Here is a 16,445-nt window from a genome sequence, read left to right as displayed (position 1 = left end):
CAATGATTCTATTAATAGCATCTTTCTATATTGGCCTCATGTGGAATTATATGCACACATTTCCCTCATCTGCAATGTCCTCCCCGCTTCTTTCTGTCCATCCCAAACCAAGCAAGCTCTGGGGGGTCAGCTCCCATTCCTTGGACTCTTTCCTCTGTCAAGTCATCTAGGACCACCCCTCCCTTGGTCTCTCCCTCCATCGGACCCCACTAATCTCTCACATTCTGTATGATACAATAATTAAATTTAGTCTGGTCGAGTCACCGTTAAGTCTAGCTGCATGGACATTGGGCAGGATCCCTTGGGGGAAGGGGGCAGACCAGTCTCAGGCACCCTTGAGGCTGTTGGAAGTACTGGAGAAAGGCTTGTCGCCTAATAAATGCATGCTGGCTTGACTGGTCCCTCATGGGAGGGGGCTTCAAGGAGACCCAACTGGGCTCAGTGGGCTCCCCCATTAGACTGTGAGCCTGTCGAGGGCAAGGGACATCTTTGGTCTTTCTTTACATCCCCACAGTGCCCAGTAAACTGTAGGTGCCTAATCCGTGCCTTGGAATTGAGGAGAGGGAGCAGCCAGTGACCGGATCCCAGAGCAATGGCAGGAGGCCAAGCCTGCGGAGCCGGATCACCCCCACGCGGCGCTGCCTAGAACTGCTAACACTGGCAGGGCTCTCCTCTCTCCCTCTCCCCCCACAGTGCGGCAGCATCCCCCCAGCTGGACAGTGGCCTCTGGGATGAAGGCTGAGGATGCATATGGAGAGCCTGCCCAGGTAACCTGGAGACCAGTTCAAATGGGATTCCCCAGCAGAAGAATGGAAAGGGAAAGAGGCAAAGGCCCTGGGCAAGTCACTTAACCCCATTGCCTTGCAAAAACCAAAAAAAAAAAAAAAAATAGGGAAAGGTTTTTAATTTAATTAATTTTATTTTATTTTTCCAGTTATATATTATGAAAGTTACATATTATGAAAGTTTTTCAACATTCATCCATTTGCACATTTATAAGTTACCCATTTTTTGTTTTTGTTTGTGTGTGTGTGTGTGTGTGTGTGTTTGCAAGGCAATGGGGTCAAGTGACTTGCCCAAGGTCACACAGCTAGGTCATTATTAAGTGTCTAAGGTCAGATTTGAACTCAGGTTCTCCTGAGTCCAGGGCTGGTGCTTTATCCACTGCACCACCTAGCTGCCCCTACACATTTTTTTTCTTGATTGATGTTTTATTTTTTCCCTTTACACATTATGAAAGTTTTTCAACATTTATCCATTTGTATATTTATGTTAAACATGTTTTTCTTCATTGATATTTTATTTTTTCCAATTATGTAGGGCGTCCCCCTCCTATTCAACAAGTTTCAGTCTGTTGAGCCCTATTTAATTCTATTATCTTCATGATAAATTACAGTCTTTGGACAATTCAAGGTTTCGTGACATGGCTTTTCTATCATTTCACTCTTTATATATCTTACTCCCTTCCTCGTATTTTACAATCTAACTACACTGACCTTCCTTCTGTTGCTCCCAAAGATACTCCATCTTCTGATTCATGCCTTCGTACTGGCTAAACCACAGGCTGGAATCCCCCTCCTTCCTCACTTTTACCCCTGTTTCCTGGCTTCCTTTGAGTTAGCTCAGATTCCCAATTCTGCAGAAAGCCTTTTCTAGCCTGCTCAGGTGCTAGAACCTCTACAATCTCCCACCTACTCTGTGTGTATTCTTCATGTTCTTAGTTATTTCCACATTGTCTTCATTAGGCTGTGAAGTCTGGGAATGGATGCTTTTTTTTTATCCACTTGCACATTTTATAAGTTACACATTTTTCTTCATTGATATTTTATTTTTTTCCAATTACACATGAAAGTTTTTCAACATTCATCCACTTGCACATTTATAAGGTACACATTTTTTCTTGATTGACATTTTATTTTTTTCCAATGACATGTTATGGAAGTTTTTCAACATTCCTTCACTTGCATATTTATAAGTTACACATTTTGCTCTCAACCTCCCTTCCCTTGGCAGTGAACAGTCTGGTAAAATATGTAAATGTACATTTATGTTTAACATGTTTATGTATTAGTCCTTTTGTGTATGAGGAATTAGGACTAAGAGAAAAGAAAGAAAACCGTGAGATTGGAAGGAAAAACAAAGTGTTTTTTAAAAAATGAGCATAGTATATCCACTCAGGTTCTGTGGAATTTTGTCTGTTTGTTTGTTATTTGATTTGCCCTGGATGGGGATAGCATTGTCCATAACTGAGGTATAGGGTCCTTTAGTAGAACCTTGAAGGAAACTTGAGAGTCCAGGTAAGGAAAGAGTCTATTACAGTATATTCAGCACCACAAAGGGGGAAAATCTTTGTTCTTTATTCTCTCTCTCTTTTTTTTTAGGTTTTTTTTTTTGCAAGGCAATGGGGTTAAGTGACTCTCCCAAGGCCACACAACTAGGTCATTATTAAGTGTCTGAGGCTAGATTTGAACTCAGGTACTCCTGACTCCAGGGCCTGTACTCTATCCATTGAGCCACCCAGCTGCCCCTGTTCTTTATTCTCAAGACCATGATGTCAGGGAGGTGATGCCATGACCAACAAATGTTGTCCTAGCTCTCTGACCTGCTGAGAGGAGCTGCATCCATCATGGTTGGTCAACTCACAATCTTGTTGTTAATGTGGACAGTGTTCTCTTGGTTCTGCTCCCTTCACTCAGCATCAGTTCATGTAATTCTTTTCATGCTTCTCTAAAGTCCAATCATTTGTGGTTTCTTATAGAGCAACATTCATATACCACAACCTGTTTAACCTTTCCCCAATTGATAGGCATCCCTCAATTTCCAATGAATAGGGAAGATTTTAAAAGTTTTAAAAGATTAGCTATTTTAAAGAGTCTTTCTTTGCTTATAGAGGTTTGCTGGTATTATAATATTTGTCTCAGTACAGAAAAAGGGAAAACATTACAATATTTCATTAATATTACTATTACAATTACAATATTAATATTACAATATTCCTCCTGCTTCAGTAAGAAGGGGCCAGATTTTCTATTTTTTCTGGATGTTGAGTTAAGCGGTGACACACTGATAAATGAGGAGCAGGTAACCTAGACTGGGGAGGAACTTGAGGCAGAGAGACCCACAAGCAGGTTATTGTTAGCTACCCACCTCTCAAACACTCTTTTAATCCCTCCCAACTGGCTTCCTAGTGCTGCCTCTTCATCCCCTTCACACTTGTTGGTCATGGCATCACCTCCCTGACATCATGGTCTTTTTTGAGAATAAAGAACAGGGGTTGGCTAGGTGGCTCAGTGGATAGAGCACAGGCCCTGGAGTCAGGAGTACCTGAGTTCAAATCTGACCTCAGACACTTAATAATGACCTAGCTGTGTGGTCTTGGGCAAGTCACTTAACCCCATTGCCTTGCAAAAACTAAAAACAAAAATTACCTAGCTGTTTGGCCTTGGGCGAATCACTTAACTCCATTTCTCTTGCAAAAAAAAAACCTAAAATAAGAAAGAGAATAAAAAAACAAACAACCATTTTCCCTCATCATGGTGCTGAATATACTGTAATGGACTCCTTACTCACCTGGACTCTCAAGTTTCCTCCAAGATTCTACTTAAGGGCCCCATACCTCAAGAAGTCTTTTCTGAGTTTCCCAGGACCCTATTTTTCAGTGCATTAAAAATGCATAGGATTACAAAGGAAATCAATTGTATTGAAAAATTACCAGGATACTTTTAAAACCAAAGCTGATGGAGCCCAAGTTGAGAACTTCTGCCCTAGTAGAGTAAATTTTCTGAAAGCTAGAATAATTTTGATTTTGGTTTTGCTTTCCTAGCATCCAGCACTGAATCTGGCCTACAGCAAGCCTTTGATCAGTTGTTATTAAGTGGAACTGAATTGGAGCAAGCCTCAGAGGCCCATGGACCCAGGCAGCCTTGATATTCCAAAGATAGGGCTTGAGTGTTCTTCCCTCCTCAGGAGTCTGGGTTACAGAAGTTATAAAGCTTTTGGGGTTTGTTTGTTTGTTTTGGTTTTTGCAAGGCAGTGAGGTTAAGTGACTTGCCCAAGGTCACACAACTAGGTAATAATTGTCTGAGGTTGGATTTGAGCTCAGGTTCTCCTGACTCCAGGGTCAGCACTGTGCCACCTTGCTGCCCCTGATTTGTTTTTGAGGAACCAATTATACTCAGTTCCAAGATATTGATGGTGGACATTCAGAACTGCCATCATGTTAGGAAGTGACTTGACCCATCACTGAGGGGCAGTGAATCCTAGGGAAAGTAGGTGGCTCCTGCCCTTTCCTTATAGAACTCAAAGATCCTCTGGCATCTGGTCCCCAAGCATTCTTGGGGAGGATCTGAGGCCCTGACTTTGCCCACTCATCAGGTTCTTAAGACCTGAATCAGTTTGAGTGACCACATCCTGGTATTGATGGAAGAAGAAAATCCTTCCATGAACCTGCTTGCTGCCTTTGTTTCTAACAATATAAGGTCCCTGGGTACCTACCCTGCTTGGTAAGTGGTAGAACATGGCAGACATGCCAAGCCTGGCCAGTCAAGGGGTCCCTGGAGCTCTGCCTCCTCTGGTTTTCTGGTCATCTCTGCTGTGGCTGAATCTATTGTTCTTCTTCCCAGCCCAAAGTGCCCATAAACACCCAGCGGCTGGTCATTTGTCCTCTCTCCTACTGGTCTGGAGCCAATACCATCCTGCTACTCCATGTGACTCCAGAGAGCTGCCTTTGACCTGCTTTGTCTTTTGACCTCCCTAAGGCAATGACTTCTCTGGAATCTGGGCCATGATGCCCTATCCCCTTCACCTGACCACTTCGGGCACCTATACCACATCCTATTGATCCTGTCTGCCAATTAACATAGTGTTGGATACACACACACAACCCAAGACTCCTAAAGGCCCTGGTTTGCATTTAACTGTTTATTCACTAGTATTTTTCCCAGAGAAGTTTGGAAACAGAGAAACTAGGAGCTAATGAGTTAAGGGCCACTCAACCTTCAAGGAAGAGGCAAAAAACTGAAGGCAAAAAAGTCTTTGAAAGTATGATGCAGAAGCAGCTGGGTGACTTAATGGATAGAGCCCTAGTCCAGGAACCAGAAGGGCCTGAGTTTGAATTCAGCCTTAGACACCTACTGTGTGATCCTAGATCCTTAACCCCAATTGCTTTAAAAAAAAATTGAGTGGGGCAGCTAAGTGGTGCAGTGGATAGAGCACCAGCCCTGAAGTCAGGAGGACCTGAGTTCAAATTCGGCCTCAGACAATTAACTAGCTGTGTGGCCTTGGGCAAGTCACTTAACCCCATTGCCTTGCAAAAAAACTAAACAAAAATTGTGATGCAAGTCAGAGGGATGGGTATTTTGTAAACATTCTATTTATATACTTTATTTGATTTTATTTTTATTTTCAGTTCTAAGGTCCCTTCCCATCTATTGAGAAGACAAGAAATATATAAAGTCATGTAAAATATGTTTCCACATATCTTCTCTTTGGAGATACGAGGCAGTGAGTTCAAGCAGTCAGTAGAGAAAGAGATTTGAGTTAGGAAGATCCTGTCTCAGGTTCTTACTAGAGTACCTTGAGCAAGTCATCTGATTCTCTCAGCCTCAGTTTCCTTATCTGCAAAATGTGGATGATAATGGCATTCTTCCTTGGGTTGTGGGGATCAAAAGAACTAACATTTGTAAAGTGCTTTGAAAGCCTTAATGAGCTTTCTAAATGCTAGCTGGTATTTTTATTATTATTATTGTCATTATGGGCTAGTGGTCACAGGGCTGAGTGGACTTGGTGTTATTCTTAGGCTAGCCTGCCTTTGTATTTTCAGTGATGCTCCCAGAAAGGCTTCCTTCAGTCATTTATATAGGGCAGAGCCTAGGGTGGAACCCATGTCTTGACTCCAAACCTAACGTTCTCTTTACTATACCATGCTGCTTCTATGTTCAGGGAGTAGGGAATAGACCATCCTGAGAGCTAAAACTGGCTGCCTTGAAGGAATTTCCCCATCCCTAGAGATTTTCCACTGGGGCTAGATAGGTGGGGAGAAATACTGGGATCCCTCTCAGTGCTAAGATTGTCTCATTCTATAAAGCAAATGACAGGAGAGAACCACTAAGCGGTGCTACCATGGATAGAGTGCCAGGTCTGGAATCAGGAAGCCTCAGCATCTTGAGTTCAAATTTGACCTCAGACTAGATGGGCGACCCTGGGTGAGTCACTTCCCCCATTTGCCTCAGTTTCCTCATCTGTCAGATGAGCTGGAGAAGGAAATGGCAAACCCAATTCCAGTATCTTTGCCAAGAAAACCCCTAATGGGGTCATGATGAGTCGGACAAACCTGAAAAATGACAAGGTAAGCGTCATTGATAGAGGATAGAGGGATTGAAAACCAGGCCTAGAATTCTGGGATCCTCTTGAACTGTAGATCCTAACCTTAGTGATGGGAAATTACTATCTCCAGGACCCTCCTGTGCTATGAGGTTACCAGCATGGGCTTCTCCTACTCACTAAAGACTCAGTTTCTGGGGTGGGTGGCCAGCCAGATGCCAGGACAGAGAAGGTTGTGTCCCTCAGCAGCCCTATCCTCTTTCTGGGCTTCTCCTTTGTTGTTTCGTTCTTGACCCCTCCTGGAAATGAGTTTCTGCAATGCAGCAGCCAGCCCACCTCTTCTCTTGTCATTGTCCCCTTCACCCCATTCCCCAAGGCTGAGTCTTGATACTAAGAGCTAAGTGGACAGAAATACTTAGTGACCTGTGCCCTGATTTCTCAGCCAGAGCGTATCTTAAGGTCAATCTCAGCTGCTATAGATTTTTAGATCCTGTTCCTTTCATTGATTGAGTAGTTCTCCTGCCCCTCCTCCACTGCAGTTGCAGGCTTCATCCTTCCCAGAGCTCTTGGCTCCAGGGCCAGGCTAGGTCTCAGACTGTTCTCCATGGTCTCTCTGCTGGTGGCCACAGGCATGGACAAGACCCAAAGATACCTGCCAGACTGCAGCAAGGAAGATGAGCCAATGCTAGCCCCTTTTTGTTCTCCGCAGGCTTGGCCATCAGCCACTGGCTCTGATTTATACCCCTCAGTGTCTCAACAGAGCCATTAAACTCCTGCTACCAACCCTGTCTGCAAACCACTCCTCCTTCAGGATGACTTTGCTGGGTGATAAGTTTCAGGTCTTAACCCATCGTGTGAATAAACCTAACTCCTTCCAGCTCCATGGTCTTATTTCCCTCTTCTGTGAAATGCAGGGGTAGGGTTGCTAGAAGATGATTGAGTCTCCCTCTGCTGTAAAATGCAAAGGTTTGGTTAGTAAAAGATGACTTCTCTGGGCCTCAATTTCCCCCTCTGTAAAATATGGGAAGACTTCTAAGTTTCCTTTTTAATTTTTTATTTATTTTTTATTTAAGACAATGGGGTTAAGTGACTTAGCCAAGGCCACACAGCTAGGTCATTATTAAGTGTCTGAGGCCGGATTTGAACTCAGGTACTCCAGACTCCAGGGCCGGTGCTCTATCCACTGCACCACCTAGCTACCCCCCCTCTAAGTTTCCTTTTAACCCCAAATCTGTCATCCTATGATATATTTGGAGTTCTTCTAGTCCCCAAATATGAGATTCTAAGATTTACTCAGATGCTTTTTGTTCTAGCCAGAAACTTTACTTTTCACTGGATTTCATAGGAATTTCTCCTCTCCATTTCCATTTTCCTCAGCCAGGAACCTCTTTGAATGCTGAGCATTCAGGTCATCTCCTGGTTTCCTGTGATCTCACAGGGAGCCTTTCCCCCTTATCAGTGATTTCTTGCTCACTCTTATTTGCTCCCATTTCTATCACTATGGTACCTGCTTGGGCAAATCTTCCTCTAGCAACAAATTCAGTAGCCCATCACACCTGGTGCCCATCCACCAACCCATCCCAAACAGCCTTCTGGAGAATAACAGCTCTGGATAATCAGAACTTCTTGTGTTTCCAGAAAACACCCTTATTCTGTATTTCTCTACAAAAAGTCTGCCTTTGTTCTTCTCAGGTGTCCATCCCCCTGCCTCCTCAGGTTGTACAGTAAAAGACTTGGAACTATTTTCATATCTTGTCTTTATATTTTCAGTGCTTTGCACAGTAGGCATTCAATAAATAATAAGATATTAAATGAATGAATCTTGTAATAATTAGTTTAAAATAAATTTTAAAAATTTTATTATCTGCACTTAAGAACCAAATAAAATTGGTATTTCCATATCCATTGTAGGACAGAGAAGATTGTATGTGAAGTTGCAGGTCTCCATTACGCACACTCTGCTTTTTTTTTTTAATAAATTCAACGTCTAACTTTCAAAGCTATCCTGTTTATTTGTTCTTCTTTCTGTCCTGTTTTTTAAAAATACTTCAATGATCCTCATTTCTTTCTGTTTTCTTCCTCTTCTTCTTCTTCTTCCTTCTTCCTACCTGCCCTTTCTTCTCTCCTTTTCTTTCTTTCTCTTCCTTCTTTCCTTCCTCCTTTTTTTTTCTCTCTCTCTCTCTGTGCCCCGTCATACTCTCTCCACACCCTCACCAGGGAGGGAAAAAAGAAAAAGCTAAACCACATCCTTGTTAACAAATATGCATAATCAAGAAAAATAAATTTCCACATTGACAGTGTCTGAAAAAATATGTCTTTATCCTGCATCTTGAGTCTATCACCACTGTCAAGAGGTGGGTAGCAGCCTTCATTATCAATCCTCTAGAATCATTCTGTCTTCTCCCCACCCCTAGTACTTTCTGATGTTGGGATTGGATCTCTATTATGGCACACTGTCTTTCTTCTAGAGGAGGCAACCCAGCCTAGTTGACTTGCCCAAGGTCACTCTCATGGGCCAATGTTGGAAGTCACTCAAATGGGCTCCATTCTAGGGATGAGTCCAGTTGAAGCTCAAGAGTCGGTCATTAGCATAGGAAGTTGGTCCATTAATCCTCCATCTTCTCAGGCACACATCTTCTCCACACTAGTGTGGGGAAGGCTGACCGTGGCTCCTGGTGCTCTCGCCAAAGGTGACCCAGTCTACTTGCAGAGGCAATCATAGCTTGTTTGGCTCACTCTCCGGAATGCAAAGCCCAGCCCCCACAGAGAGGTTAAGAGCTGCCAGGAGGGCATTGAGTGGCCACCAGCGGTCAATAGGTGGTAGTGAGATCCTGTGGCTCAGGCCCCTCCTCCAAACTGCTGGCAATGTCATCATTGGATAGATAAAAGGATTGGGACTGAGCCTTCCTGCCAGGGCTGGCAGAGGAGATGACCAGTTCCCCAGCCCATTTTTGCCAGGGTATGAGAAACTGCAGGTTGCTCCCTAGGTACTCCATTTTCCACCATGGCTAATTGATACTCCATATGGACTGATTGACCAGGAGCCCAGGACTGAGATGGAACACAAGAGCTATAAGCAACCAACTCACCAAGGGTCGATTTGAATACACTTCTGTTATTTAGGGCCACAAGTAGTAATATTTTTAGTCAGAACTCTAAATTAAATTTGATTTTTCAATTAAAAATCTATTTTCCCCCTTTTGTCTCTTCCCATTGGGAGCAGAAAAGGGAGAAAAGCAAAAGCTTTGTAACAAAATATTCATAGTCAAACAAAACAAATTCCTATATTGGTCATGTCCAAAAAATGGTTGTAATTCAATTTCCTTTGTGGTCATAGCAATTTAGAGCTCAACAAAAGCTAAGAGACCATTTCCATCATCCCTGTTGTTCTCTAGAGGAAAAAACTAAGAGTATGAGTGGGAATTTATCCACAATTCAATTCAGTCAACATTTATTAAGCAGTGACTATATATAGGGTTTTAGAAGCATCTGTGGCTTTAGTGAATAGAGAACTGGTTGTGTGACCCGGACCAAGTCATTTACTTTCATGGTGCACCGGCAGCTTTCTAATACTTAAAAATGGGTGCCATCTGCACTGGGTATAGGTATTTCTTCCTTGGATTTCCCTCTATACTATAGATATCACAGATCCAGTCCAAAATATGTTTAAGATATTGGGAATGTGAAGATAAAAGCTAAGCAGGGAAGTTTACAGTCTTTTGGGAGGATTCAAGGTGTATCCAAGGAAATATTTTGTATTTGATCCTGGATACAGTAGGGAGCAACTGGAGTTAATTGAATAATGGGGGTAATATGGTCAGAATTTTGGCAGGTGAGTTGTGGCAATCAGACAAGTATGGGGTGATGAGGACCTGCTCGTGGGTGATGGTTGTGTCAGAGGATAGAAGGAGACCTAGCTAAGAAATGTTACAAGGATAATGGACAGTCCCTGACAACAGAATGGATGTTGGGGCTGAGTGAGAAGGAGGAGTCAAGGATGGGACCTAGGTTGTGAGGCTGAGTGACTGGGAGAATGGTGGACCCTCTAATGATAGAGAAGTTAGGAAAGGGGGAGTCTGAGTGAAAAGATAATGAATCTGGTTTTGGATATTTGGGTTGAAAATGTTCAGGAAGGTATAAGGGTCAGGAGAGAGCTTAGGGCCTGGACAAAAAGATTTGAGAATCATCTTCATGGAGATGATCATGGAATCCATGGGGCATCAAAGGAGAAGAGAAAACGGGAAACCTTCGCAGGGTACCCATGGTTATCAGGTATGATTTGTATGAAGATCCAGCAAAGGAGACAGATCTGGAACCACCAGATAAGGAGTGTCCCGAGAGCCTAGAGAGGAGATGTGGAGGAGAAAAGGATCATCAATGGTGTTAAAGGCTAGAGAGAGATCAAGAGGATGAGGATGGAGAAGAGGCCATAGGATTTGGCCATGAGGAGATCCAATGACTTTGGAGAAGTGCCAGTTAAATAATGAAATTGAAAGTTGGATCACAGTGAGTTAAGGAGAAAGGAAGGGAAAGCACCAGGCCTAGAGTCAGGAGGATCAAAGTTCAAATTTTACCTCACTGTTTGATCCTGGCTAAGTCACTTAATCATATTTACCTCAGTGTCCTCCTCTATAAAATGAGTTGGAGAAAGAAATGGCAAACCCTGCTGCGATCTTTGTCAAGAAAATCCCAAATAGGGTCAAGGAGAGTTGGACAATGGCTCAACAACAACATATGGCTGAGAGTCCTGGGCTATGGATGGCTCAAGTTATGAGGTCTTGGAGGATGGCAGAGACAAAGGCCCATTTGTTGACAATAGGAATGCAGCCAGTAGATAGAGCCTGAATGAATGTAAGTGACCTTATGTGTGTGTGTGTGTGTGTGTGTGTGTGCGCACGCGTGTGCGCATGCAGATGTGAGTATGTGTCTGGGATGAGGAAGATGAGAAGGGCAATCTCTTGCAGAAGATGGACTGGAATGGAATCACAAGCACATATAGAGAGGTTTGCCTTGGCAAGGCAAGTCTTCCTGAGATGGGGGTGAAGGAGAAAATAGTGGAAGGCATCTTAGTGATGTGAGAGGTAGAGGAGGAGGGGACAAGAAGGAATTCTCAGTGAATGACCTCAATTTTTTCAGTGAAATATGAGGCCAGATTCTCATCTGAGAGAGGAGGGAGGGAGGGAGAGTCTTGGGAGGGTTGGGAAAAGATGAAAAATCTGAGAAAAGAAATTGCAGAGAATGGGACAGTGGATCAATGAGGGTTGGGTTAGATGCCCTAAGGTGCCATCCAGAGGTCCCCAAGGGCAAAGGAGAAAGTGCTACTGACCAAAGGGAGAGAGAAAGTCTTCCTGTAGGAAGGAGCACCCAAGCTTTCCTTTGTAGGAACCCAGCAAGGGGATGTTGCTAATTAGTTGCAGGATGGGGGGGGGGACCTTTGACCCAATCTGTTGATATTTAGGGTCCCTTCTTGGATTCATGCTGATTGCTTACATTCATAATGGAAGACTAGAGGTAAGTGAAAATGAAATGAAAATTAATTAATAAATGATAAAATAAAATAAAATAACCACGTAATGAGTCAAAAAGATATGGGAGACACTGCCAAGCCACTCCTTTGTGGGGGTAGTGGGTTAGAAGGTATTGTAAGTGGCACAAATTTTTTAGATTTTTTTTTCAATGCATTGGTTATGATGATTTTTTTTCTTTTTCCCTTTTTCAGGGGGGGGGCTTTAAAAATACTATTTGGAAGTGGAACGTAAAACTATGATGATATAAAAAAAAGATCAATAGAAACTTATTTAAAAATAAAGATCCCATCCAAGTTTATGTCCTGCTTGAAATCTATCCATGTCTACTGAAGGTCGAGATGTCTGAAAGGCAGTTGGGGATATGAGATTGGAAGTCAGCAGAGACTGGAGCAGGAAAAGTAGCTTTGAGAATTGTCAGCATAGACATGGTAAACAGACAGATGCAGTGGGTAGAGCACCAGCAGAAGCCGACCTTAGACACTTGATACTTAACTGTGTGACCTTGGGCAAGTCGCTTAACCCTAACTGCCTGGCATCCAGAGCCGTCTCAAGTACTCCTGATCCTTATCTGGCCACTGGACCCAGATGGTTCTGGAAGAGAAAGTGAGGCTGGTGACTTAGCCCAGCCCCCTCACTCACATCCAATTCCCTTGCTTGTCATGGCATCCCCCCCCCCCAATGTTGTGGTCTTCTTTGAGAATGAAGGACGAACATCATCACCAGATCTATGCAAGGCCGCTCACCAAAGGTGAAGAGCCCTAGCTCTAGCCTAAATAGCCCGTAGGCCTGTTACAGGAACAAAAGTCATATTGTACAGACGCCCTCTGTTCTGGTTCTGGTTCTGGTTCACAGGACCAAAGACCTTTCCCAGAGTGACTAAGAAAAGGACCATATTATAGCGTAATGGGAAGGGCACCAGCTTTGGATTTTTTTAAAACCCCAATCCTATCTCTGACTCCTGTTGCCTGTGTGACTTTGGACAAGTCATTGTTCTCCTATCTGCCTCAGTCTTCCTTCTGTATAAAATGAGGGAGTTGGCCCAAACGATCTCTTGTTAAAGTCATTTCCGACTCTAAATCCTGTGGTCCTCAAGGTTCCAGTTTCAAAGAAGCGAATGTGAGGTACACTACAGTCAGGGAAAGTCTCAGACATACAGTTCCCCAACCTAATACACACACACACATACACACACACACACACACACATACCCACATGCATGTGCACACTCACATAAGCACAGTCAACACACACTCACATTCACTCACACACATAGACACTCATATGTACTCACGTGCACACCTACATATGCACACACATTCGTTCACACACAGTCATGTTTGCATACACACACATATAGACACATTCACATGCTAGACACATTCACACAAGTAGACTATAGACATACACTCACAGACTCTCACACACATAGATACATACCCACATGTATGTGCACACTCACATTCACTCACACACATAGACACGCATATAAACTCATGTTCATATCCACATGTGCACACACACTCACATTCATTCACACACATAGACACATAGTTATATTTGCATACACACTCACACATTCACATACTAGACAGTCACACTCACACAAATAGACTAGACATACACTCACAGACTCACACACACATTCACTAACACACACAGACACTCATATGTGTATACATGCTCACACACTAGTCATACACACACACAGAGGCACACACTCATGCATATACACTAGCCCCAGACACATAGACTATAGACACACACACTCACACACATATAGGCACACTCACACACTAGATACACACACAAATAGGCTATAGACACACACTCATGTGGGTATACATACACTAGTCATACACACATAGATGCACACATACATACACACTAGACACTCATACTAGACACATACATATATACACACACATTCACACACATGTAGGCACATCCACATACTCATACACTAGACACACACAGTTAGACTATAGACACACACACACACACTCACACACTCCAAGTACTCAAAGACTTCACTTGGGACCTGCTGCTTTAGGGGAAACATTTTCAGGCAGCTCAGGGGTGCTGGACCAGACCCCTCCAGAGGCTCCCCCTCCCTCCTCCATGCCAGAACTGGAAGGATGATGTGACCCCAGCCCCCCACCTGGCTCACTTCCGAGATGGAGGCAGGGTGGCGGAGGCGGAGGCGGGAAGGGACTCAGCAATGCAGCAGAATCCTAGTCTGCCTCCTTCCTCCTTGGAGACACTGGGGGGGGGGGGGGGTGGAGGGAGCCGTTTGCTGCAATCCCAGATCTGGAGAGAACTGCAGTAGGCAATTTTGGAGCCTTTTTTTCCCAAGTCAGTGGAGAGTTGTATTTGGCTGCAGTCTTGAGTAGCTGGTATCCTAATGATTTTTGGGCCCTCGCCCAGCCCCTTTCCTCCTCCTGTCTGTCATTAAGGATGCGGTGCAGGAGAGCTTTTAAAAGTATTAATATCACTGAAGCTCCAGAAGGGTGACCTCCAAAGTCTCCTTCCTCATCAAGAGTGGGGAGAGAGAGAGAGAGAGAGAGAGAGAGAGAGAGAGAGTTAGAGAGGGAGCAAGAAGGGGGTAGAGAGACAGAGAGACAGAGACAGAGAGAGATGGCTGATGCCATCTGCAGTCTTTCCCCATGAAGTCATTAGCATAAGAAATAGCGCCTTCATTTTGCAGATGGGGACACAGAGGCCCAGCAAGGGGACTGACTGTGTCCAGATGAACAGGTTACTTTTTCCTGGATTCCCAGGTGGGTGGGGGGGGGGCAAGGAAGTTTCCCTGCTTTCTGCTTCCATGAACTCCTCAGGTTGGCATCTCCCCCTAGAGATGCTCACCCATGTCACAAACCCAGGGGTGGGTTTCCTCGAAATCCCTCAGCTTTTGTGGACGGACTAGTAGTGGTTCTCAAAACCTTTGCCTTACACTATTCTCATGGGTCTTTGGTACAAAGACTGACATCCTCATTTGACCAATGAGGATGAGGATGAAGATGGGGGGGGGCAATGCTTTGCTTACCAGTTTTGGAAAGCAAATGTCAGATCGGGAACCTTGAAAGCCGAAGCTGCTTCTTTCCTTCCGATTATACCAGTAAGATCTTGGCTCAAGCCCCCAGGTTGGTGGCCAGTTCTGCTCCCTGCTCTCACTTAGCTATTTGTTTTTGCCCAAGTTTCTTACTGGGGGAGGCAGTTCTTGTCTCACATTTGTTGACTCATCAGTTCAACCTTGGTAGTTTTAGTAACTTGGGCTCTATCTAGGGTTTTACCCAGAAAAAGGAGAGCAGTAAGAGAGGGAGCCCAACTGCTCTCAGCCCAGAATCTACTACAGGACACAGTCCAATAGGAGGTTCAACTTTATGTGCTCTGACCATTTCCCCAGGTCCAATATTCTATAAAGTAGGAATTCCTTTTGATTCCTACAGTCCTGGAAAATGCCCCCCTCCTAAGTTACCCATGATCACTTAGCTGCCAAATTCAGTGGTCTTTTCTCAATCCTCATTCTCTCTGACCTTTCTCCAGTCTTAGACAGTGTGAATCCTCATCTCCTTAATCTTTCCTTCTCTTTAGGCATTTGGGATACCCCTCTCTCCTGGTCCTTCTCCTACCTCTCTGACTGATCCTTCTCTGTTTCCTTGCTGATCTCCAAGCAGTTCACAGGTATCCCTGAGGGCTCTGTCCTGGACCCACTTCTCTTCTCCCTCTATGGGTGAGTTCATCCTTTCCCATGAGTTCAGCTGTCATTTCTATGCTGATGATTCACAAATCTATCTTTCCTGACCCAAATTCTCTAATGATCTCTAGTCTCACATCTCCAACTGCCTCTCAGATATCTCAGATGTTCAGTGGACATTTTAAACTCACATCCAAAACAGAACTCATTCTCTTTCCCCCAAACCCTCCCATCCCTTCCTCCCTTCTCTATTACTATAGAGGACAACACCCTCCTAGTCCCTCAGGTTCCCAAATTAGGAGTCATCCTGGATGCCTCACCCTCTTTCCCCTTCCCTCACCCCCATATCCAAGCTGTTGCCAAAGATGGTCATTTCGACTTTTGCACTATCTCTGTATAAACCCCTTCAATCCTCTAACATTCTAGAGTCACCACCCAGGTCCAGGCTCTGGTCATCTCAAGCCTGGACTATTACTATAACCTGTAATGGGTCTGCCTGCCTCAAGTCTATCCTCCATCATTCAGCCACCCAAAAGATTTTCCTAAAACACAGTTCTATGTTACCTCCCCTACTCAGTAAATTCAAGTAGCTCCCTATGGACTCCATGATCAAATATAAAATACTCTGGCATTTAAAACCCCTTATAACCTGACCTCCCCCTCCCTTTCCAGATTTCTCACATGTTATTCCCCCAAAGTTGTGCCACAGACAAGACCCTCCATCTCTTGGTTCTGGGCATTTTCTCTGTCTGTCCCCTATGGCTGGAACACTCTCCTTCTTCCATTCATCCTACTGACCTTCTTGCCTTCCTTTATGTCCTAATTAAAATCGTACCTTCTACAGGAAGTCTTCCTCGACCCCTCTTAATTGTAGTGCCTTCTCTCTGTTAATTATTTCCATT

The sequence above is a fragment of the Macrotis lagotis genome, chromosome X (genome assembly GCF_037893015.1).
Source record: "Macrotis lagotis isolate mMagLag1 chromosome X, bilby.v1.9.chrom.fasta, whole genome shotgun sequence".
Lineage (NCBI taxonomy): Eukaryota > Metazoa > Chordata > Mammalia > Peramelemorphia > Peramelidae > Macrotis > Macrotis lagotis.
This window is presented reverse-complemented; position numbering follows the sequence as displayed.